The sequence below is a fragment of the Balaenoptera acutorostrata genome, chromosome 6, assembly GCF_949987535.1.
Source record: "Balaenoptera acutorostrata chromosome 6, mBalAcu1.1, whole genome shotgun sequence".
Taxonomy (NCBI): domain Eukaryota; kingdom Metazoa; phylum Chordata; class Mammalia; order Artiodactyla; family Balaenopteridae; genus Balaenoptera; species Balaenoptera acutorostrata.
Window position 1 is genome coordinate 73,248,785 of NC_080069.1, and position 25,291 is coordinate 73,274,075.

Sequence of the window (25,291 nt, forward strand, 5' to 3'; positions counted from 1 at the left end):
AAAGAAAAATGCGCTCTGCAATTTCTATTCGGAGTTGAAAGTGTTTTCATAGACACTCATTAAAAATACCCAGTGCTTCTTTAGAATAAAAAATAGTATTTCTGCACAGTATTATCTATTTAATTGAAGAGGCAAGTTAAGTAGCAGAGTTTCAATTTTATGTTCATTAAAAACAAAAAACAGTCTCCCCCGTCTTTGGGGATACTATTTCCACCCTTCACTGAGCCCCTCCCCTTTATGTAAACGATGGTAATAGAACTGAGTCCTGTCAAATGATCCATCTGACAAATTACCCCAAGCAAGACCCCACCCATGTATTTCCACCATTCGACAGGTAACCCTAGTTTCTCAGTAGCTAGCAAGTGAAAGCGATAGCTTATCAACTTTCCTGTAAGTTCTCTTGGATAGAGGGAAACAAACACTTGGGGGAAGGTCAGCATACATAACTTTTAAAAAGTAAAAAGCAGTAAATGGGAAGGAAACTTAAAAAAAACCAAAAATTAAAAGAAACTGAATTAACACTAAAACAGAAGTCAGGTAAAGGTTTTAACAGTAAACCTATAAACATAAAACTCCACTAGGAATCTGACATTAAATATGAAGGATGCAGAAGTAATAATGTGTTGAACAATTTTTGCAACCTTACAAGCCACAGTAGATACAAAATTTAAGCAAAAGGGTCTCTGACCTTCTTAACCTTAGCTGAGTTTAGATCCACTCCCAGAACTCCCTTCCTGCCTAGTGTGAATGTAATTAAGGAGAAGCTGCAGTGGTAATTTCTCTCCTCATTAACTTCCTGATTGGTTTCAGCCTCAGGATTCCGCAGGGCAGTAGTTTGTCACCAATTCCAAATGGCCAATCGTTAATACTAATGTTTGTGTAACTAACTGCCAGCATCTGCCACGGCTTCTTGTACAACAATAATGGTGAAAGGGTACATTAGTGCTCCTGTGTTAATTCAGCTTGTGTTCATCAATAGGGAAATCTATGATGTAATTAGCAAAATGCATTGGGAGCTGAGTGCTGAAGTCATTTGTAGAGAACTAAATCATAGTAGAAGCTGTACTGGGTCCTGATGTGTTTGCCATCAATACTTATTATGTTTGGAATTTAATAAGGTATATTACCATGCTGAAAAGAGACCTTTTTACAAGAGAACACTATTTACGCTTGTTATGGGTTTCGAGGTTTGCTGCAGCTAGTGGAACCACACAGAAATAAAAGAACAGAGCTGGGATTTAAGAAGCGGATCTTTAACCACTCCACTGGACCAAATTATCTGAGAAAGCCCCGTTCTTCTAATGTGACATATGAACAGACAGACAGACAGACAGATGGATAGTTTGGGATAGCTACCTCAATATCCAGTTAGCAAAGGAATGTTCTGAAAACTTAGTAAGTTAATAAATTTGAAAAACAGTGTAGGTGATTTCCTGACAAGCAATTTACTTCTTTTTTTTTTTTTGCAATTTACTTTTGATATTGGTAGTATTTGTTTAGATTTAGTAAGTTAAACAAAAAGAGTACTAATTTGAACCTAGGAAACCTGAAGCTTTCATTTTCTCATTGTTCATTAAGGCTTCTTACTAAATTTGAATTGTTATACGGATTTAAATTTCCCTGCAAATCCAAGATAATTTGTGAATTGTGTTACATGCCCAGGGATGTTGTATCTAAACAGACAGCAGACTTTGCTCTGACATCTTGTGACTATACAAGGATCTGGAGAGCCAACTAAGGGCCAACCAGAGTCTGTGAGTTAATCTGCCCACCCCCATCCCCATCTCAAGCCAGTGACAGAAGGTCCTCTGTACAGAAGAGATGGAGAAGGGAGTGAACATTTACTGACTACTTCTTGTATGTCACCTACTTTAATGAGTATGTAAATTTAACCCTCAAACCATTCACTGAGAGAATTATTCTCCCGTTTTACAAAGGAGGTCCTGTGGAAGCTGCCAAGGGCAGTGCAACATTGGTCAGCCCCACCTCCTGGCTCGTTCTCACCCCTGCACCATCCCCACCCTTGGGTGTCACATTTAGTCACTGGCCACTGAACCGTCCTAATCTCTGTGTTAGTTTGAGGACGTAAAATAACTGACCCTTGTCAACTTAATGCAGAGGATATAAAGGAATAGGCAAGCGTTCTCCAGACATGTTCTGAGCTTCTGCCTACAGTTAACAGCTGACCTAGGGATGCTCCCACCCCAGCCACAAACACCCAGACTCCCCCATTTGGCCCGACTTGTGACTGAAAAAGGAAGGGGCGGGAATTCTGCAAAAGAAAGGATTTGGGGAGAGCCCCCTTTTGCTCTCACTTGCCTTGTGGATACTTTCTTGGAAAATATTCCTCTGACCTGAGGGTGTGAAGATGTGCAGAGTGTGTCACCTGCATAGACTGGGGAGGCTCCAAGCATACTTAATGCATGACCGCACTCCGGAGAAGATCCAAAGAAATGAACTCAACCTGTTTTGCAAAATACCTGTATTTTTTAAAGCTTTTCTCCACTCAAAATTTAAATCCATGTTCATTTTACTTTTGTTAAAGGCTTAGCATTGTCTCTGAATGTTGAAGTTAGGGACAGTATCTGTTTAACTCATTTTGTGTAGCACCTCATAAAAGCAGTTCCAAGTGCATCAAAGATTTAGTAAGTGTTTATCTTAGTGACTAATGTCCAAAATTTATTTTACTATCATTCTTAAAGATGAAGGTACCCTCTTCATTTAAATGCAGCTTCATTAAACTTTACTGGGGGGAAGAATAACAACCGATCATTTAAAACATTTTATACCAATTAAAAATTAAAAAGCCAAAGTTCTCTTTTTTTGCGTGTTGATTCTAATGAGCCCTGCAGAAGGCTAATTTCAACTCAAAAGGTTCCTCTTCATTATTTTGTAAAAATGCTAATGCCTACTGTCCACAGGACTGTGGGGAAAGATACGCTGTTGGTAGCACCAGAAATTGGTTCAATCTTTCTGGACAGCAGCCTAGTGACATGTAATAAGAACCGTAAAACTGTTCATACCCTCTGACCTGGTAATTCCACTCTGGGGAATAAACCCAAAGAAAGAAAGAATAATTGGCCGGGCGATGCTCAACACACCACTATTTGCATGAGCGAAGACGTGAGTGCTTTGCTGCGGCGCTGGGGGGGTGGGGTGTGGGGACGGGGTGGGGGGGGGCAGGAAGCTTTCACAGGCAACAGACAATTCAGGATTATGCTACCCTGTAATCATCACTAGGCTCCCAGCATTTACAGAAATGGAAGAAATGACTTCTGGAGACCGAAGTAGAGATTTAAAAGTAAGAAAGTGGAAAAAAAAAGGAAGAAGTGCCCATCTGATCTTTTTTCTTGTTACAATGAAAGGTGGGTAAACCTCCGAGGCTGACCCTGGTTTGAACCAGCAAACCCTGTATCTGTTTTCTCTCTACTAGCTTATTTGTCTACAGCAGCTAAATGGTCTTTCTTCTATTATTATTTTAAAACAAACAAAAAAACCTTACACATAATCACTCTTACCAATGCTGAGGGGGGAAAAAAAAAGATGATTTCAGTGATGCCATCTAAGCACCAATATTCTTTTTGGAAATATTACAGACTGCCCCCCCCCCAACCAAAACCCACCTCTCTAAAAAACAAAACAAAACCCAATCTAACTGCTAAATCGTTTGACACTGCAAAGACCCCTGACTTTTAACTTGAATGATCTGTTGGGAGTCGGTGGACCGGAACGAACAATTCTCTTCCAGTGATGTGAGAAACAGGATATTGGTGCTTGAGAAAAAATTGTTCTTCCTCTATATGTTAAATACTATTAAGCTCCCACTAAGAAACCATTTTAAAAATAAAAAATGCAAGTGGCATTCTTCAACTGTTAGCAACTCTTCACCTAGACACTGACAGGTCTCTTTGGTTTCCTCGAGTTTGCAAGCCTAAGAGTCTGATGAAAAGCTGATGAAAATGTCTTAAACAATGAATTCTTCCGCTTCATGATAACCTTAGTGTTTGGAAATAAAATCATGTCCAATCAATACCACTTAGCAGATATTTGATGTTTCACAATAGGACTCTTTTCCAGAGTAGAACTGCTGCCCTTCTCACTAACATTTAAAATAACTAGGATTATCTTAGCTGTCCGAAGCTTGGCAGGTTCAGCTTGTACTTTCAAACAGCATTAATTCTTGGCACTCAGAAGAAGGGATAAAAGGTAAAGATATGAATGGAGATCTTTATTCCACCTGATCTATCAAGGATTAGCTCATTCTTTTCCAGTCCATGCCTGCACGCTAGTGAAGAGGAAGGCTAAGCTGTAACTGATGTAATTAGAAACCACAAGCTGAGAATAAAATAGCCCTTTATTAATCACCCCCATTTACTATAAATGTACCAAAAATATAATAATCTTTGAAACAATTAAATGTGTTTTTTTCCACCTGTGTGTAATCAAAGAGTAGTGGCTAGAGAGAGAGTCTGGTTAGGATTACGCTTTCCCTGAAAACATTATCTTAATGGTCAGTCTAAAATCTAACACCAGTTTTGAGAGAGGCCAGCTCTGCCCTGTGCATACTGTAGGGAGAAGTGGCCAAGCCATCATAAAGGAGAGCTCCTGTGGATGGAATGAGGCGCATGATTGGTGCTTCCTCCTCGATCCTGCTGCCACAGCCTTGGCAAGCTCTAGGAAAAGCCATCTTACAAACAAGGTGACCTGATAACAGAAAGCACATATTTAACCACTATCAACACTGCCTCATTCTCTCTAAATTTCATGTGTAACACAGATACAACACAAGATAACACTAGAACTTCTTAATTCTCAAAACAAACAGCAGCCTATCAAGCTTCCTTCGGCAGCCCCTGGGAGAGAGTGTGAGGACTGGGGGGCTCACAGGCTGGCCCTGCTGGAACTGCAGACTGGCTACCCTACTGCTCAAGGAACGAGGGGATAACGCACCCCACCTACCACCTTACCACCTACAGAGTTCAACGGATACACGAAGGGAAGAATGCTTTCTTGCCTGTAAAGTAGCACACAGAAAGGGAAAAGAGAAGGGACCCCGTTCAGCGTTCCACCTCACCTGGGATGCAGGTCCCAGGCATTATCTTGGGTCCAGGCATTCCTCCTCTTCCCCCCACTCCCACCCTCCATGAAAGATTCTTCTGGACCACGGCAGGGCAGCTGCTGGGATCCCACACTCCCTGTTTATTCCATGGGGGGCGGGGGCGGGTCACCAAAACTACTCGAGTCTCAAAGCAAGCACGTGAATAAGTGATGTGTCTGAGACAGCGGCCCTACCCTGGCGGGGGCTCACACCCTGAGCATGTCTTCAATCCTCACCTCCCCAGAACCCCCCGTGTCCCCTGGCAGTGGTGATGCTGCGGGCTGCTCCCTCACGCCCAAAGTGGCACCGTGAGTCGTGGAGCCTCTTCTCACTGATAGGTCTTCTGCACTCCTTCTGAAATGAGCAAGTGCGTGTGTGACGGGTAATTCATTACGACTGGCTCAGCTGACGTGCCTCATCCATGAAGGCAGCACTGGGTGATACACACAATCCAAAGATTCACAGATCCTCTAATTCACTGTGTTTTAACCAAAATATACTCAGTATCAAAACCTAAACATAGTGTGGCCTTTTCTTCGCTTTCATGACAACCTTCTGAGATAAATCCTCACGCTGACTAATTCTGCTCTATTTTCCCCATCACTGAAATAACCACAACACCGACTTTGAAGAAATCCCCTCAACTACCTGGGCAATGAACTTGAACACCAGTTTCCTCATCTGTAAAACGAGGCTAACAACAGGTCCCTGTGATAATCACTGAGTACACAGTAGTTTCCTTACTTCCTTTGTCTTCAATTTCAGTGTCTTCATGTTAGAAGATCCTTGCTTTTGAAGGTGCCAGACTCCAATTAGTATTTAGTACAAAATCTACTCCCTCCAGGCCACACATAATGTGCCTTGAGACAGCCAGGAACCAGGGATACACACTTTATTTCACTTGGGGCCTATGTGACAGCCAGAGTGTCAAATCCAGGAGGCAAACGACCTGGTCCTCATTTGGACAACAGGTCCCTCGTTACATAAGCTCTGCCTTTTTCATTTTTTGAGAAGGGGTGTCCAATCAAAATGAAGCAGCAGAGTACCTCTGGACATACCAGACCAAAAATAGTGTTGTTATCCAATGATCAAGCCAACCATTCCTTCAGGCAGCAGTATTTGAAAGCAGGAAGAATCTTCCTTTTGAGCCTAAGTTTGTCCTAAAAGTTGAAAACTCTGGGAAGTACTAGGTACAGGCTTCAATGTCCCCAAAGAAGTAGGGGTCTCATTGTTCCTAATCTACAACTATTGGGTACCTGGAGCCCTGATGGGATGAGGCTTGCTGGGGTACCAGAAGCTGACCTTCAGTCACAAGGCAACAAAGCAGGGCTAGGGTGAGGTGTGTGGGTTTTGCCAGAAGACCATCTCTTACTATCCGAAGACCTTGGGCAAGTGCCTTACCCTCTCCATGCCTCCATCTCCTCATCTGTACAATGGGGACACAGTACAGCACTTAGGCTGGTTCTACACAAAGCTTTGGGGCCCCATTAAGCCCGATGCATCTGAAAAGCCCACATTACCATTGTACACAGCTGTACCATTTGGTCACCCACATGTGTGCCCCACAGACGCAGCACCTCAGCACTGGCTGTGGTCCGAATTGAGCTCTATTCCTAGCATCACTCCCCTCGGCTGCCCCCATCTATACCCATCCTGCCCTGCTTAGTCTTTCTTGAGTGCTTGTCATCTCTGGTCCAGCTTCTCCTCTCTGAAGAGGCAGACCATTTTCCCACCACATACGTGTACTGACAAGGGCAGGAAGGCTGAGGGGGTCCTGCTCCCGGGCCCAGCTCTGCTCATTCTGGAGGGTCTGTTAGGCTGGGCTGAGCCCAGTTCCCAACAGTGGCCACCTGAGAACAAGTGTGGAAAGACCATGAGCTCTGCCGTCACACATGGCACCTCAGTGAACACCTCTGAGCATCAATTTCTTTCACTGTAAAAGGAGGTAATAATGATGTATTTCATCAAGTTGCTCAGAGGATAGAAGAGATGATAAATGACAAAATCATTTGTAAACATGAAGACTCGTCTCCCCTGGCGTGAGTCTGTGCACTTCTCTAAGGAAGGAGTGTAATTTAGTCTCTGTCCTCTACTGCCTAAGACAGGACCAAGAAATTAGTAAGACTTTTATGAAACACTGGTTGGGAAAGAAAAAAAAAAAAGAATTAGTGTCAACACAGCTCAAACTTCCCTGAATGTTTTCAGACAAGTTTCAATTTCAATGTTCAGAGAAAGGTGACTTTTACTTTATTCATCCTTCTTTACACACCAGAAGGCTAAAAGTAAAGATGAATTTCAAACTGAAACCCAAGCCTGTTACATTGTGTTCTCCTGGGACTTCAGGTACACATGACATTACCTGAGGCTGGGCCAAAGGGGAAGGGACTTGGCTGAACCAGGAGCAGGGTCAGAGCAAGGGGAACCTCCTCGAGAAAGGAACAGAAAGTCTATTAGATAAAACACTAACACCTGGTAAACTGAAATTCAGCCAAGAACATCTACTGTACACTACCTAGCACAGTGCAGTGCACCCAGCAGGTGCTTAATAATGGATGGGGGAGTGAGAAAGACCATGGAATGTGGTCTTCACAAGACATGCTGCCACCACAAACCAGGGCTAATCCACACACTGGCAAAGACAGTCTCAAGTCTAAAACCAGTTTTGAGGATTTTAAAGTGCAAAGGCTTTGTCTAATTTTGTCTGTATTTACTGGAAGGACTCTGGGCACCGACACAAGGAGAAAAGCCGCGTCAAACACACCCTGAGGCGTGATCTCAGCCAAAGAGCCTGGCTCTGGACGAGCCCGCAGGACCACGTTCCTTGGGGACTCTGCAACGCAAACCACATATGGTACCACGACTGGGTGGTCACAGGTGCAACTGCATTTGAAAACAGAGTTTAAATAGGTACGTGATCATCTCAGAAACCAAGGCAGACCAGGCTAACAAGAGGCTCCACAAGTCACCTCTGGAAGAGAGTTCCCATTTGATTCTGGGAAAGCTGTTTTCTCAGATACAAAAGGAATCAAACCCGCAAAGCAGGCCGCGGCATTCGCCAGCCTAGAAACTAGGTTGGCTCTGTCCAGGTATTTTGCAACAAGAGACATTTTTTTTTTTTTTTTTTTTAAGAGACATTTTTAAAGTAGCTTTGCTGAGAGTTTCCTTCACACTGAGAAGAAAGAATCACAGATGCTTCAACCTTAAAGGGTAATGTATGATGAAAATCTCCACCTTCATGGGACTCTTGTGAAGACTAAGAAAAAAGATTAAGGTTTTGGAGTCAACACCACTGCCAGGAGAGCCAGGCGTGAGGAGAGGGAATGCAGCTGCTTTCTCACCTGGGGCCCGAAATGAGCTCGGTTTCTGGCTAATCCACCAGCTTGCAGTCAGCCTTTCACTGTGGAATTACATCATCTCTGATAAAACATGCTGTTTAACAAAATATGTAAGATGTGCAGCTTCAGCTGTATGGCTTTGAGGAACTCTTTCATGGAAGCAACCTAAGTGTCCATCGACAGGTGAATGGATAAAGAAGATGTGGCACATACATACAATGGAATATTACTCAGCCATAAAAAGAAACGAAATGGAGTTATTTGTAGTGAGGTGGAGGGACCTAGAGTCTGTCATACAGAGTGAAGTAAGTCAGAAAGAGAAAAACAAATACAGTATGCTAACACATATATATGGAATCTAAGGAAAAAAAAAAAGGTCATGAAGAACCTAGTGGCAAGACGGGAATAAAGACACAGACCTACTAGAGAATGGACTTGAGGATATGGGGAGGGGGTGGGGTGAGATGTGACAGGGTAAGAGAGTGTCATGGACATATATACACTACCAAATGTAAAATAGATAGCTAGTGGGAAGCAGCCGCATAGCACAGGGAGATCAGCTCGGTGCTTTCTGACCACCTAGAGGGGTGGGATAGGGAGGGTGGGAGGGAGGGAGACGCAAGAGGGAAGAGATATGGGGACATATGTATATGTATAACTGATTCACTTTGTTATAAAGCAGAAACTAACACACCATTGTAAAGCAATTATACTCCAATAAAGATGTTAAAAAATATATTCAGATACTTTGCAATGAAATGAATAAAAGAGAAAGTTCACAAGCCATTTCACAAGTAGAACTTGTGTAAAAGTTGCAGCTTATAATTTGAAAAGAAATATTGTGCCCCAAATGATATGCTAGTAGCAGGGTAGAAGATTGTGTCCAGTAAATTATTTTATCTCTACTGTCAGGAGATGATGCCTTCTTCAAAAAAAACAAATGCAAAACTCCATCAGTATTGGCTATTAATACTATGCCAACTTTTCCTTCTCTTTCTTTCTAACTAGGGTTACAGGAAATTTAAAATGAGTAATTATTAGTATTTTTCTCTAGTACAGAAGAAGGAAGCAAACACCAGGACACATTTAAATAACATATACCAGATGAAATCAATCAGGATAGAAAATTCCAGGCATTTCCAGACAGGAGAATACATGCTTACTCAGTCACACAGGTTGTTTTACCTCCTAATTACAACACAGTCATCATGGGTAGATAAGATAGTTCAGATTACAGGCTCAAGAATACACTCTTTTGGAACGGTCCATGTTAAGGGTGAAGAGAAACAAGAAAGTAGCACAAACTATGTTTTTCCTAAAGAGTATTTACACACTTTGCATAAGACCCCAACTGCTAAAAAAACAAATCATATGTCTTTCTTAAAACATTTTTCTATTTGTTTAAAATGTCTTCTGTTCAACTAGATCCCAAGAAAGGACTTCAACGCTAAAGAGGTTTAATCTGTGGGTGATATAAGGCATTCAGGGAATGTGATTGTGCCCTCCCCTCTCCAGGGGTTTATGATATTTTTTAATTGTTTCAGGAGGGAAGACCTCACGGTCTTGACAAGTATTTTAGTTTGCTTTCAAGAAAAGATTTTCCTTTTTCCCCCCAACTACATCCTGTCTGAAACTAAACTTTAGGGACTTCTCAGAACAACCCATGTTCTCTTTGGGTGAGAAGCTTCTAGGCAAGACCTGCTGGTGCTGGTCAACCAAGCTCAGCTCTGAACTTCATGAAGGAAACCAACGCTGGCAGGTATTTATCAAAGTATAAGACAACTTTGATTTAATTCTTCCTCCCAATGGTCAAAAAAATTGGTCTCCTTTCAGGATTTTGTTTTCTGTTTAAGAAAATTTTTTTTATTGTGGTAAAATACACATAACATAAAATTTACCATTTTAACCACTCTGAAGTGTACAGCTCAGCAGGATTAAATATATTCACGATGTTGTGCAACCATAACTACCCAACCGTCTCTGGTACTTCGTCACCTTTCCAAACTGAAACTCTGCACCTATTAAACAATAACTCCCCACTCCCTCTGCCCGGCCCCTGGTAACCACCCTTTTACTTTCTGGTTCTATGAATCTGACTATTCTAGGTACCTCATATAAGTGGAACCATACAGTATTTGTCTTTCTGTGACTGGTTTATTACACTTAGCATCATGTCTCCAAGGTTCATCCATGTTGCAGCATGTGGCAAAATTTCATTCCTTCTTCAGGCTGAATAACATTTCAAGTACAGCCCACATTTTGTTTACTCAGGCATTTATCAGTGGACATATGGATTACGTCTGCCTTTTGGCTCTTGTGGATGACGCTGGTTATGAACACTGGTGTTCAAATATCTGTTCAAGTCCCTCTTTTCACTTTTTTTGTGTGTATACCCAGAAGTGGAATTGCTGGATCATATGTTAATTCTCTTTTTAAGTTTTTGAGGAACCACCATACAGCTCTCCACAGCAGGGGCACCATTTTACATTCCCGCCAGCAACGTACAAGGGTTCCGATTCTCCACATCTTCAGCAACACTTGTTATTTTCTGGGGTTTTTGTTTGTTTGTTTGTTTTTTAATAATAGCCATCCTAAGGGGTGTGAAGTGTGGGATTTTGTCTTTTGATCCTTTTACACTAATCCTTTCCTGCACTGCATCCTCTCCTTCCCCAACCCTGACCTACCACCCAGTCTCTGTTTCATCATCACCAAACTTAACTGAAGAACTGGCCCACTGCCCACTACTCACTGGGTTATGCCTGGCAAACTGGTAGCTGTTTCACTCCCAGAAAAGCTTTCTCAAGGTCACCCATAGCCTGCTGGTCCCCAAAGCCAATGGCCTGCTGCAGTCTTTCCCTCTTTGCTCAGGAGCACTGACACCTAACATGCCCTCTCCCCTTCATCCCCCTCAGCTGCCCTCCAGGCTTTCTGCCCTCCTGGACCATCCTTCCCCAACACCAACCCTAGACACAGACTCTCCAAACTACGCCACTTGGTCCTCTCACCCGCATAAGCTTTAAACATCACCTCCTTGCAAATGACTTCACAATTCCTATCTCTTGCCCTGATTTCTCACTGAGAACCACTTCTGTATATTAAATATTGGCTGAACATCTCCACCTGGATGAGTTTCCTGCAATGTAACCTCATCTGTTTAGAACTGAACCCACCATCTTCTCCTCTCTTGGGTCCTGAACATGCCCACATCACCTGCAGCTCAGGCTCTCTCAGACCCACCCCCCAACCTAAGCCACTGCTCTGTCCCGCTCTCTTGAACTGCACAGAGCCCTCCTGCACCTCCCTCCCTTCCAGTTACCCTCATCTGCTAGCATCTGGGTGCCCTGTCCAGTCTTTTCTACTTCATCTTAATTTATCCAGTATGGCCAGTTAGTTATTCTTCCAGAAGCATGTCTCTAACAAGATGTTTCTTTCTAAATAAACACCTATGGAGACTTCTGAAGAGCTGAGAGTACAAAAATAGATGTCTGTGACAATGAACCTGAATCCTCAAGAAAGGTTCAGCATCCTGAAGGCGAGAAAGAAGAGAATCCATTTTGTAAATGTCTCTGTCATCAGAGACTGGGAGGTAGAGAACTTTGGCAATCACAGGAGAAATTATGAGTTGTTTGGAAAATTCATTTATGCAAAAGAGATCATTGTTCAGTGATGGCAAGTTAATGTGACCTCATGAATCTATCCTTAAACCCAGTCCTTGGACGGACGTAACTTCACTCTGGACACTAACAGAAATACCAGAAGGACAGAAGCTGGAAGACTGAACGGTATACAGACACTTTTTTCTCCATAACAAAATAAGCTTATGAAACTGTGACCTTAAAAAAAAATAGGTAATATGGTGTCGTTGGACAGATTTTGCATAGATTGCTTTCATTATTGTTGACTGGTTGATGACTGACTGACTGACTGACTGAAGATGTGACAACAATAAATAAGGTTGATTCTACAGACGGACATAGAACTCTGGCCCCAACAATGAGCCAATCCACATTCTTCTCAAGCACACCTGAAACATTAATACAAAATGACCATGTACTGATCTACAAAGCCAAGTCTCCACAAATTTCAAAGATGTGTATCTTTCAAACCTTTGAAGTCTTGGAGATTTAAGTCTGTAGTCTATCAGAGTAACTACTAAGAAAAAAACCTTTCAGCTTTTAAAAAATGATAAAGAAGAATATAAATTTCACTGACTCTGACTAAGCAACAGGCCAGCATTTGGCCACAACATAATTGATTGCACCCTTAATGCTACTGTTGAAAGTAGTTAAGTGCCCAGGCACTGATTCCAACCCACACACTCCTCCTTGATCCCACATTCCAAGTAGATCAGGTATTTTCACACTTGGTTCATCTTCAGTGAAGACTGTAATTAAATCTTTAATTTGAAAACAAGAGCGAAAGTCCGGCACTCGCAGCATTATTGGCTGCCCTCAAAGCTTAGAGCGAAGAGCAATCAAGTACCAAATGGCGACCTCTGCTCCTTCAAGCTCAAGTAATCTGCTCATTCCAGAAGGTACCAGCTCATCTCAAAACCGACAAATTTACATGTGGAAATGCTTTCCACAGTTATCTGCAAGCTTCCTGGGGATCAGAAACATTATTTAAATTACATAAACTGTCAAGTTGATGTGCTGCCTGGCCTTTTGATTACACCATAATTTTTAAAGCATACATTTCAGAACATGCTTTATTTCATGTTCAAGGTGTTGGAAGAGACCTCTCAGGGAGCTGAGTACCCAGGAACACAATGACTTCTGCTGGTCCTGTTTATGTCTTAACACTCTTCTTAAGCATTAAAGAAGGCAGTGTGGTGCTAATTGGTTACTTAATTCATGGAATATGTCTTGAGCATCTGCTCTGTGCCCAGCACTACTGTAGATGAAGAGAATACAGCCATGAATAAAACAAGTCTCTGTTCTCATAAGGAAGAAACCAGGGACACCTGTAATCAGAGACACCTGGGAGCAGATTCTTACTGGTGATGTGACTGTGGGCAATAACTGAACACTATGAACCTCAATTCTGGACATTCGTTAATGGAAAACAATAACGTTAAGGGCTGTAGTCATCAAAACTAAAATATACTCAGTCAACACTATTCCTTCCTCTGCTTTTCCCTTTCCATAATAAGGGAGCAGTAAGTACTTCACAGGTACACCAGGCACCGTCTGAAGCAAAATCAGGAGGAAGGTGAATTGTTTCTCAGTTACCCTTTTACCGGACCCTGTGCGCCTCCCTCACCTCTGTGCACTTCTTTTCTGTTCTTAGGTATCCGGTGCTCCCTGATCCTCTCCCCTGGTCTCCTCTCTGCCAAATGACACCTTACCCCTCCCCCCAACCCCTCCAGACACAGTTCTATTCTCTCAGTTTACTGCTTACTCTCTCAAGAGTTTACTCTTGATGAGAGGCATCCGGTTAAACTACTTCACTCAAGAGGTGAACTCAGGCTTCGGGCTCTAACCTCCTGTTGGTATCCTCATTTCAAAGCGGTGGCTTCTAGACATTGCAGAGATGTCACCTTTTGGGGCAGAGCAAATTTCTAAAGTGTTGCCTATACCACTCAGTATACAGAAGGCACTGCTATTAAGTGGGTGGATCCTAGAATTTTACTTTTACTATGTCAGGTTTCCATAATTTATGGAAAAGACGCATCCTTGCTGAGTAAGGTTCTGGTCCCAGCCTGGTCTGCATCCTCACCCTAGAATGGTGTCACAGCCTTTCAAAGCATCTACCAGGACGAGAGTCTCAAGCTGATAATCAGCTTCCCCTCCACTTGCTTTCCAGGAGCTTAATTAGAATGTAGTCCTGTGGCTAACCAGAAAAACGACTGGTATTTAAAGAACTGACATTACAAGACACTTATTTTCGGCTAACAGTAAGTCTCATGTTTTCTAGTGCTTCAATGAGGCTGCAGGATTGTATGTGTCAGAGCAGAGAATAAAATGAACTTCTAATTATTTTCGTTAGGAAATATTGCTATTTGTAACACTGAACCAGATAAAATTGTGAGAAAAAGAAAAGACACAGACATTAGCATTAGCTAATGAATGTGGTTGGTAGTTAAGGGGGAAATTTTTTTATAGTGCTAAACCAAGGTCATCCATTTATTTAAAAAGTCCTTAGAACCTTTGGTGAAAAAAACAAACTATCAGATATCACAGGTTTTCATTTGCTTTAATAAACATGTATTGTTTTCATAGTAATAAAAAAGTGATATAAAAGACAGAAAGCAAGGATAAAAGGAAATCAAAGAAAACAGGCCACCGCTGGGAGCACTGCTCTCTGCTCCTGCGCTGTAGGAGTGAACCGCTTTCTTTATTGAGTGCGGGCGGGCAGACCCTAGGGCAATGAAACAGGACTCCTTAGGAAGGATGGACTACGGCCCCAGCAGGAGCTGGTAAGTGCTGACTTAGGTAAGCAGGCCTGTGAAATGAGGTTCAGCCCACATTATTTATTAGCATAATTATTAATAATCATCGCTATCATTCACTGAGCCCCTATCATGTTCCAGGCATTGCACTTATCACCTCCACAGAAACCCTTTGGGGAGGTGGGCATTAATATCCTCATTTGACAGATTTAAAAAATTGAGGCTCAGAGAGGGTGATTAACATCCAAGGTCACACAAGTGCTGAGAGTCAGAGCCAGATTCTGTACTCAGGACTTGAACCTGGGACTGTCCACCACGAGGCCGCAGTACATAACGATGGGTTTGCCGGTTTGATTTCTCACGCAGCCTACTCTGCTGACACGACCCAGGGAGCCCTCTGCCATGAGCCCTCCTCTTCTTCACATTCACAGAGTTGCTGCCCAAGCTCCCCTCCAGAAAGCCATGATTTTGCTGAAAAAGACAGCTTTGAAGCCCAAGCATCACCTGAGCTGCAGGTTTGCCTTTTGAAAATGAATCCAGGAAAGCAGCTACCCAGGGGGTCCCAACTCCCACATCTTTTCAATCTACTTTCCAAGCAAAAGAGATTTCAGGGATCCAACATGTAATTCGGTGGAGTGAAGGGCTGAGGAAAGGTATCCATTTGCTGCCTATCAGGTGTTTCAGAAAGTAAAGTAGGAGACACTTGGGAGAACCCTGCAGCCTCTTCAAAGGCGACCCCCTGTTGCAGAGCCTTCTGAGCCCCGAAAACAGCAGAGCACAGAGGAGGGATGGTCTCTCCTGGGCCAGCAGGGAGGCTGCCAGGGGCCGTGGGGGGATGCTGACTTCTACCAAGACCCCCAGGCCTCTGGTAGGAGAGTCGGAAACAGAACCATAGGATCTGGGAATTTGAGAGCAACCAGACACCAAGATATCAGAAAGAGTGATATCAAAAAAAGGGGTCTTAGGGACTTCCCTGGTGGTCCAGTGGCTAAGACTCCATGCTCCCAAGGCAGGGGGCCCAGGTTCGGTCCCTGGTCAGGGAACCAGATCCCGCATGCTGCAACTAAAGATCCCAATGCCGCAATGAAGATCCCATGTGCTGCAACTAAGACCCAACGTGGCCATATAAATAAATAAATAAACGTGGTTTTTTTTTGTTTTTTTTTTATGTGGGATCTTCCTGGACCAGGGCTCGAACCCGTGTCCCCTGCATTAGCAGGTGGATTCTTAATCACTGCGCCACCAGGGAAGCCCAAATAAACGTTTTTTTAAAAAGGGGGTCTTATTTTTCCCAAGTTACATTGGCCTGAGGAGAGGAGAAGAAAGGGGTACAGAAGACCCCTACTAATATAAAAGTGTTGCTTTTCCCTTCATCTGATTTAAGATAATGATGACGAGTTCAGCAAAGTGCACACCTGGAGGAAGGACAGCAGGGTGTAGGTGGGCTCCAGGGTGGATCCGTCCCATAGGCCTCACGTTCACTAAGCACAAAGGGGCACAAGAGGGCCGAATTCTGGGCCGATCCATACAGGAGAGTTTTCAGAGTAGATAAGTAATTACCCAATTCCACCTCCTATGACCTTCCATGAAGGCAGGATAGAGACAGTGAAAAATGAACCAGTCACCCCAGCAAGCTCTAGCACCTCCCGGTCAGCAGTATCAAGGGCTCCTGATACATCTAACAGAAACGCCACAGGGCCTGACCGGGGCCACCAGCGGGAAAACCTATCCATCAGCAAAGCTAACACAGTCCAGTTCAGGCTCAAATCTAAAACCAGAGCGTCGGGATGGTTAGCGGTACAGTAATACACTCCTGGATTCTACGGAATTTGTAAGACTATACTGTCCCTTGGGCGAGTCATGTTTGGGGCCTCAGTTTCCACATCTATAAAGTGAGGGGGTTGAGCTCAGTGGCTTCAACCTGCTCTCTCAGAACTAAAATTCTTTGTGTGGATGACTTCTGAAATCTCCATTTCTTTTAAGCTCTAAAGGCTTAAGTGCCTACTTAAAGTCAGAATTAATCAAGTACAAAACAGAACTAATTCAGCATCAAGTGATTACTCCTGAAGATATGGAGACCTTAACATTTTCTCTGTCAATAATGTACTAAGCTTTTCCCAGTCACTGGGATTCGGCCACTGAACAGGATGTTCACCTCCTCCGTCTCTGTGCTGATACAGAAGAGGAGCTTCCGGTGACATGTGACAGCCTCTGCCTCACAATCAATCACTGACTTTGTTGGGAGACTTGGTTGAAATCTGATTAGCTAACTTTTCACGATGAATTTCCTAACACTATAATTTATTTGATATCTCAATTGGCTCAGTCGATGAATCCAGTCCTTAGAAGAGTGTCAATCACTGCTTTTTTGTGTGAATCTGAACTGTTGCCCAATATGACCTCGCAGACCTGGACACACGCCTATTACAGAGAGAGGACAGATCTTCAACTTTTCTTACAAAGGAGACAGCACATTTTTATCCCCAGTGGAAATAGAACTGTCCCCCACGCTATGTCAACAAGAAAGCAGGCAGAATTGCCTTCTCCTGTTTTTTGGTCTGTTTTCTCCCAGACTAGATCCTCTAGTAAGGAGAACTCAGCTACAAGAGCTGAAAACTGCTCGTCTTTACAAGCACCTCTGCTTGTGCATATGAGCTGGTGTTTTTATAGGGAGACTGATTGGGATTCAGCACAAGTTGGCTGTTAGGGAGGATGGACTTGTCTTGCAACCTGTGTGACCTGCTCTTGTCCTCAGTTTGTGGGGAGAGGAGGGAGCAGTGGTGGACGAAACGGTCCAGCCACTAGGCATCTCAGGCACTGTCCAGATGGTGGCTGAGGGTACCTCCCTTACCGCAAGGCCTCTCAAGAGGTACTCTGGCTTCCTGATGGAAATAAGACCCACTGGACTCCACTGTCCACCCACCAGATAGACAACAATGTATATATTCAAATATCACACTAGCAGAGGTTTGGGAGAAAGTGGTACTTTCATGCACTGCTGCCAGGAATGTAAACCAGTGCAGCCAGTCTTGGGGGTAATTTGGCAGTATTTAACACAATCTAAAATGCAGGCTTCTTTGAAATGTCCCTTCCTAGCATCTCCCCAGAAAAACACCGGCACCTGTGTACAAGGAGACTGCAGCATTTAAAACAACATGATTGTCAATAAAGAAGGAAATTAACCAATAAACTATGATCCTTCCAAACTTTGAAATAGTACGTGCCAGGTGAATAAAGTAGATCTACATGCAGCAACATGAAAGGTCTTTAAGACCAACTGTTGATTGAAAAAAGTAGATTTGAACAACAATCTGTTCACTATGATGACCCCCCTTAGGTTAAAAGGCCAAGCAAACTATGTATTTCTACAAACACATATCGTCATAGCAAAAAGTCTGAAATGACATATATTAAGAGTTTAGCTCTTGATGTAATTGTTAAAATAAGTGAGATAAGGGAAGAGTAGTCCATAGCACAGCTCACACACCAAGATTACAACTGGTGGAAGAATATGCATGTGTATTCAAAAAATAAACCTTGTCAGGAATTACAGAGAAAATGAAAACACCAATGTTCTATCCAGTTAAGAAAAAAAAAAGTTATTTTAACTGTACATTCAGAATCATGTTCTTAAAAACCAGTTTTCTGAAGTTATTTTTGACTGCTCTCTTTTAAATCTCTGACTTAAAGAGTACTTTTTAGATGAACAAAGCACAAAAGACAGCTGTATAGCAAGTTTCATCTTGATGGAAGTATGAAATGGCTGACTGCAAACTAGAATGAAAGAAAAAAAACACATTAACTACAGTAGTTATATTGTTCATATAAACTAAACTTTTGATTTTTGAAAATTCTACTTTGCAAAAGATGTAACTCACTGATAAAATGTGCAGTGGGTATCATTATTATTCCCAATTTGTCTTGTTTTAATACAGCAGGTCTTTATCAGAGGACAATTCCTTAGGTTAAGTTAGTCATTTTCGGGTGTGTACATTAGGCCACTAGTTTACTAAATTATCTTGTTAATAAGTAGTCATACACCTTCCAAAGCAAACAACTGACAACTAGAATAAAAATATACTCTAATGTCTATGTTTGAAACATTATAAAATAGCAACGTTTTGTGACACATAGCATGTTATTATAAGTGTGTGATATTATGAGGGTCACAAATATGGTATTTGGAATAAAGCCAAATTTAAAGCACTTCAGTGACAACCAAGGTGCTTGAAGCAGACTTGGTTCCATGTATACAGAAGAGGTGGTTACTTATAAAAGAGTGATTTGAGAATCAGGGGAAAAGAGATCCTGTCCCTAAAATATGCCTGCCACCCAAGGACCAAAATATCTGAAATTCCACCATTAAAGATTCATTTCTTCAGAATAAAAACTGATGTCCTTTTACTAAGACATAAAATCAATATTATTTTACCATGTTATTTATCAAATTGCTTTTTCTCAAAAGAGGGACGGGCAAGAGGGGAGTAGGCTACAGAAGTAAGAAAAAGTCCACGTGTATATGTGTACTTACTGCGAGGATACTGGAGGAGAAATGACAGAAGTGCAACACTACTGATCATTCCCTTTCACTCCTGGAATTGGTCCTGCCTGGAACACTTTCAACCGTAACCTTTCTAAGAGTTTTGGCAGGCTCAAACCCAATCCAGAACATTCAATTAAGAAGACCATGGAATTAGTGAAAAACCGATACAAGTTACTACAATTTATTAAGCCCTAACCGTGTGCCGTATGCAGTGCTATGCCCATTATATACATTACTTAATTCACACTAAAAAGAAACGTCATGAAATGCATACTATCACCTCCAACTTACAGATGGAAAAACTAAGGTTTAGAGAGAGGAAGACACCTGCCCAAGGTCATGTGGCACTAAGTGACAACCCAGGTTTGGGAGACAACAAACTCAATGCTCTGAGCCATTATGCAAATATACAAAGGAAAATGAAATAATTTGAACACGAATCAGTGCTTAGGCCCCAAAGCAAACCACCTTCTCTCATACCTTTAAATTCACCTTTTCTTTAAATAGATATATTTCAGTTAAGAAAGGTAAAAACAGCTTCTTTCTCATGGTGATTTTTCTGCCATTCTTAACCAAAATAAATCTTCTCTAGAATGGGGAACTTCATCAGTAAATTGGAATCTGCTGGAAAATCTTCAACACATTATTTTTAACTAATCCTCCCAGGCCCCCTTTTCCCCTGGTGGATGTTTCAGATGAAAAGGAAGTCCATTTGGAAATGGACTATATAATATCCCACTCTCCCAATGAATTTCAGACTTTAAGGAAATAAAAATAACTCATAGTACCCCAAATCCAGGGTATAAGTGGTAGGTGGCTATGTGTGTTATGTTCATGGAAAACAGAGTTGGGGAAACAACACTGTCACGGGTGAGTTCAAATGATATTCCTATAAATAGACTGTAAAAGATGCCTCTTGTGCCCAAGGAACATCCTACTGGCATCCTCCATGTAAGTTTCAACTCACCTCCCTGTGACAGCACCTTGTACAGAGTGGACCATGGGCCACTTACTTCCTGCCCCCAGGCTTCTCTGATGCCACAGACACTATGCTCCTTCAAGCACACGTGCAAATCAGAAGTGAGGGGGCTTAATGCCTCAGCCAGTGGCAGTGGGAGCCTGTGGATAAATGCCTCTCCTGCTGTAGTATCCTCAGGTAGAGGACTCTCTACCTCTAGAGAGTCTCTCTAGGAGGTCCCCAGAAGGTCCCAGATCTAACACCTGTTGCTGCCCGCCATGACTCCTGTAACACAACTTGATGTTGGATTTTCCTCCTGCCCTCACTCTTCCTACTTGGAATTACCATTCAATACACTACAGCACACAAGTCCGTCCTGTCTTGAGTTCTGCTTCTAAGCAGACCCCAAGCTAATACATAGACATCCTTTATACCTCAAGAAGAAGCATAATATGGGGGGTGGGAGGAAGTGATAGATCTCAGTGTGAATCTCAGTTCTGCCATTTACTTACTACACTGGGGGAGTAACTTCTTTAAGCCAGTTGGCTCTACTACCACAAATATCCACTTTTTTCAGTGGGTATTGAAAGAAATATGTATAAATAAAGAATTTCAAAAATCTCTTTAAGAACAGATTAAGTTATGCCAATCAAAATCTATACATGAACAAACTCATATGATGGTGATATGAAATGACCAATAAAACAAACCAACCTTTGGGAAAATCTAACGAACACAGAAAATAAGCATACAAAGAGAAAAGCATTAAACATGAGAAAGTAGATATAACCACAAGTATAGTGTTTCAACCACAGGTATAGCAATTTTATATCATTGTTTGAAAATAAAAGTGAAATGTATAGTTCTCTCCAAAGAAAGAAAACTGCCAACATTAAGTGAGGAAGAGAGTTCATTAGATATCAATAGATTACCATAAAAGAAAGAGAAGAGTTAATCAAGACATTCCCCATTTTGAAAAGGACCCAGGCCTAGATGGTTTTATGAGTAATTTCACTCAAACACAAAGATATGATTATTCCTATGTCATTTAAACTTCTTCACCGCGATGAAGAGTGGCCCCCGCTTGCCGCAACTGGAGAAAGCTCTCGCACAGAAATGAAGACCCAACACAGCCAAAAATAAATAAATAAATAAATTTATAAACTTCTTCAGAGAATAAAGATGAACAACTTCTGTTTCATCCTATGAGCTTATAACCATGAGACAAAAAACATGATAAAGATACCACAAAATAGGAAAAAAGGCCAAACTCACTTATGAGTATAAATACAAAAGTCCTAAATAAATACAGGTAAACTGAATCCTGCAATGTATTAAAAAGATAATGCCTCATGACCAAGTAAGATTTATTCCAGGGATATAAGGATGGTTTGACATTAGGAAATCCATTAATATGACTTACTACATTAAAAAGCGAAAACCACGTGGTTATTTTGAGAGATGCCAAAAGAGGCATTTGACAGAAATGTAATAACTGTTCTTGTAGGTATTAATGTATATCAGCATAACATACACTGTGGAGGGAAGGAATACAAAATGTGTAATATCTATATGAAAGAAATTGTAAAACTTTACTATGAAACTTCTGGTTTTAATATATTTCTATCTTATTTGATTTTTCCCCAATGAGCTTATACTGTTTTTTGTAAAAATAATAACAATAACCCTGTATGAAGCACTGAACTAGGAGTTACACAGAGCATAATGAAAGCCCTCTTCAGGCAGTTGTGGTGTCTGCTGAGTGCCAATAAAGAAAAAAATAAAGGTCAAAGAATGAATGAGGAGAAAGAATATGCAACAGAAAATAGAAGTAACTATTCTCAGTATTTGTGGAGAAGATTCAAATTTCAAAATAGCAGGACCAGGGAAAAATCACCCTGTTCTTGTCATTCATTTTGGAAAACATGGTGATAGAGGAGTTTAGAGCTGGCTGATTAAAGAAGAGGACTTGATGAATGAGGGACATTGTGGGGACCAGGCAGGGAGTTAAGATTATTTCTGGAATATTGTTCCACTTGGGAGTAAGCTCAAGAGAACGGGCAGACAGTTAAAAAGAGTTCCGCAGTGGCCTGGTGAGTGGTCCCTAGAGCAGAGAGGGCTGGGCACCAGGGTCACTTTGGAAAGGAAGACGCTGAACTATCCAGGTCACACAGAAGATGGGCAGGGGTGAGGTCAGGATCCAGGCATCATGTAAACAAAGAGGATTCTTTGGGGAAAAGATCCATAAGGGATGAACGGGGTGTCACTGGTACCTTGGAGGTAGCCCTAGAATGCTGTGGGTGAGGCAATGGTGAGTGAAGGGGTGGGCGGGTTAGAAGAGCACCCTGGGGTTGGCAACCCTGCCACCCCGCCACCTCCTAGACCAGTGATTGCCTTCAACCCTAGAGAAACCTCAGGTGGCTGCATGGCAGTAAATGTCATTACTGCCACTGAATCCTACACTTAGAAGTGGTTAAAATGGCAAGTTTTGTATGTGTTAAGCATAAAGAAAAAGTATAATAAAAATAAAAGATTATTAGTGCATCACTGAGACATCATTAAGGTGCCCTGACAAGCCCCGTGGGAAAGTAAGTGGAAGAAGACAATGGCCCAACCAAGGGAAAAAAAAAAAGAAAATCATGAGATATTTCTTCCAACTAGCACTAAATGTGAAACAGATTTCACAATAATAGAGCCACCACAGTCACACTCTGTAACGTCTGCCTCCCAACCATGGAGGCTCAGACCTCTGGCCACTTTAACTCACAAAAGGAATGAATACAGCCATGTCCACAGTGTTCTCTCAGCAGCCAAAGTACATAAGTACCAGGTTGCGCACCTCCTTCATAAAGAAGCCGAGCCAAGCAACCCAAAGAGAGAAATACACGTCCCCAAAGTTAGTTTCTTTGCTTAGAAACTTCTTGGGCAAGAAACCATGCTCTTTTCACAGCTCAGTGCATTTCTGGCACATTTTAAGTAGCGTTTGGAGACAAGGTTGACACCCAGAGTTGGTTTAATTCCTACAATAAAGTGTCTCCAGCCCTGAAAATGACTTTGGAATAACTTCACTTACTGTGTGGGGAGGCACTTTTCCTACCTAACTATACAGGGAGTTTCCTCTCTGGTTTAACAGAAGCAAAGTGTAATTCACAGGATTAAAAAATGAGCAAATCATTTGCCTCCATTTCTTGGAGACAAACATTCGGTTTGATAAGTAAACAAAAAGTCATTTACACTCAAAAGACCACTTGGATGGATATAAGCAGTTCTGATTTACTCCAGTGGGTCTGGAGGGGGTGCAATTTATTACAGTCCGCTCAGCGCTGTAACAACTGTTTTTCAAAAACCGACACTGATTCATGAAAATGAACATACGGACTCTCTGCAGCATAAACCCTAACAGCCTCAGGCAAGTGCCCAGAGAAATGTAGTACAAGGCATCACTGGACCGGTATGCGGAAGCGAGCAATTACGCCGGTATTTAACCCAATTCATTACTCATCAGAAAAGGGCTCAGCACAGGAGTCAGACCCAGACGAGCTGACAAGGAGCACAGCCACTTAACTGTCCCCTCCAGCGATTACACTCTCTCAACCCAAGAGTGTGTCAAATTAAAACAACTACACATTGACTTTTCGCCTCTGTAAACATTAAGGGGTGATTGACAACTCTGGGCTGCAGCCAGCCAGCCAGGCATCCTTATCCACCGTCTTTGCTCATCTGCTCTCAGCTCTAGACGTGTTGCCTTAGGCATATTCCTACAGGACACAAAAGTATTCCATGGCTTTGCCACTGGGGCTCACCCAAAGAGGTTCTGCCATCTCTCATGGATAAGCAGCTTCAGACGACCCTTAAAAACGGAGTATTTTAAAAATTAACATTTGTCCCTTTCTATTAGAAAAACGCTAGTACTTCCAATCAGAAAAATGGAAAATCAGCCAGTCTTTTACATGCAATTCTGCTCTCACAGCTCTACCTACTATGATCTGGACTGTGGAAGGATTCCCTTCCCTTGTTATCCTATTCTCCTTTATCTCAGAACTGTAAGGAGTGGAAAAAGATACAGTTGAAATAGGAGGGAGAGACACGTACAAAAAGTAAGAAACAACCCTAGGAAATCTACTCACCACAGAGATCCAGGTGGATCAACTGCCAACTGTAGGCTTGTGCTACGGATTCAGTATTCAATGCCTAGTGTTCTCTGATGATCACAGAAAAAAGCCACAGGCAAGGGTCAAACTTTGACTCTTCCACCATTTTCCCCTTCTGGTGCCAAGACTATTCAATGGGGAAAGGGCAGCCTTTTCAATAAATGGTGTTGGGAAAACTGGATATCCACATGCAAAGGAATGAAGTTGGACCCTCACCTCATACCACATATAAAAATTAACTAAAAGCGGATCAAAACCTTCAATGTTAGAGGGAAAACTATAAAACTCTTAGAAGAAAATACAGGGGAAAAGCTTCATGACACTGGATTTGGCAATGATTTCTTAGATATGACACCAAAAGCACAGATGACGGAAGAAAAAATATACAAACTGGACTTCATCACAATTAAAAATTTGTTCATCGGAGCACATGAGGCACAGAGTGAAAACGCAACCCAAAGAATGGGGAAAATATCTGCAAATCCTATATCTGAAGAGGGATCAATGCCACTTTACCCTCTTGGTTTTAATGTAAGCAATCGTTAGCAAGTGCCCAAGACTGACATGCTACCCCACGACCATAAGACAAGTTTTCCACCCTGGACAAGTACTATCATTCTTGGACTGAGACCAACCAGGTTCTAGTTTACTCACTTCCATCTGCTAGTAAAAAAAAAAAAATGCGTGCACCACAGTTAGACCCAAAGATCGACTTAACACTTGCCAGTGTTCAATCAGTCCAACTCAGTGAGTCCTCCTCAACCTGACAGACCATTTGAATAAGGGCTGATGCACCCACAAAAGACTTTTTTTTT

General features: G+C 42.1%; 1 protein-coding gene across 1 annotated transcript in view; it reads right to left on the reverse strand.

Annotated features, from left to right (window-relative positions):
- Positions 1–25,291, reverse strand: part of DMRT1 (doublesex and mab-3 related transcription factor 1) — a 106,128-nt gene that overhangs the window by 1,166 nt on the left and 79,671 nt on the right. The window lies entirely within an intron of this gene.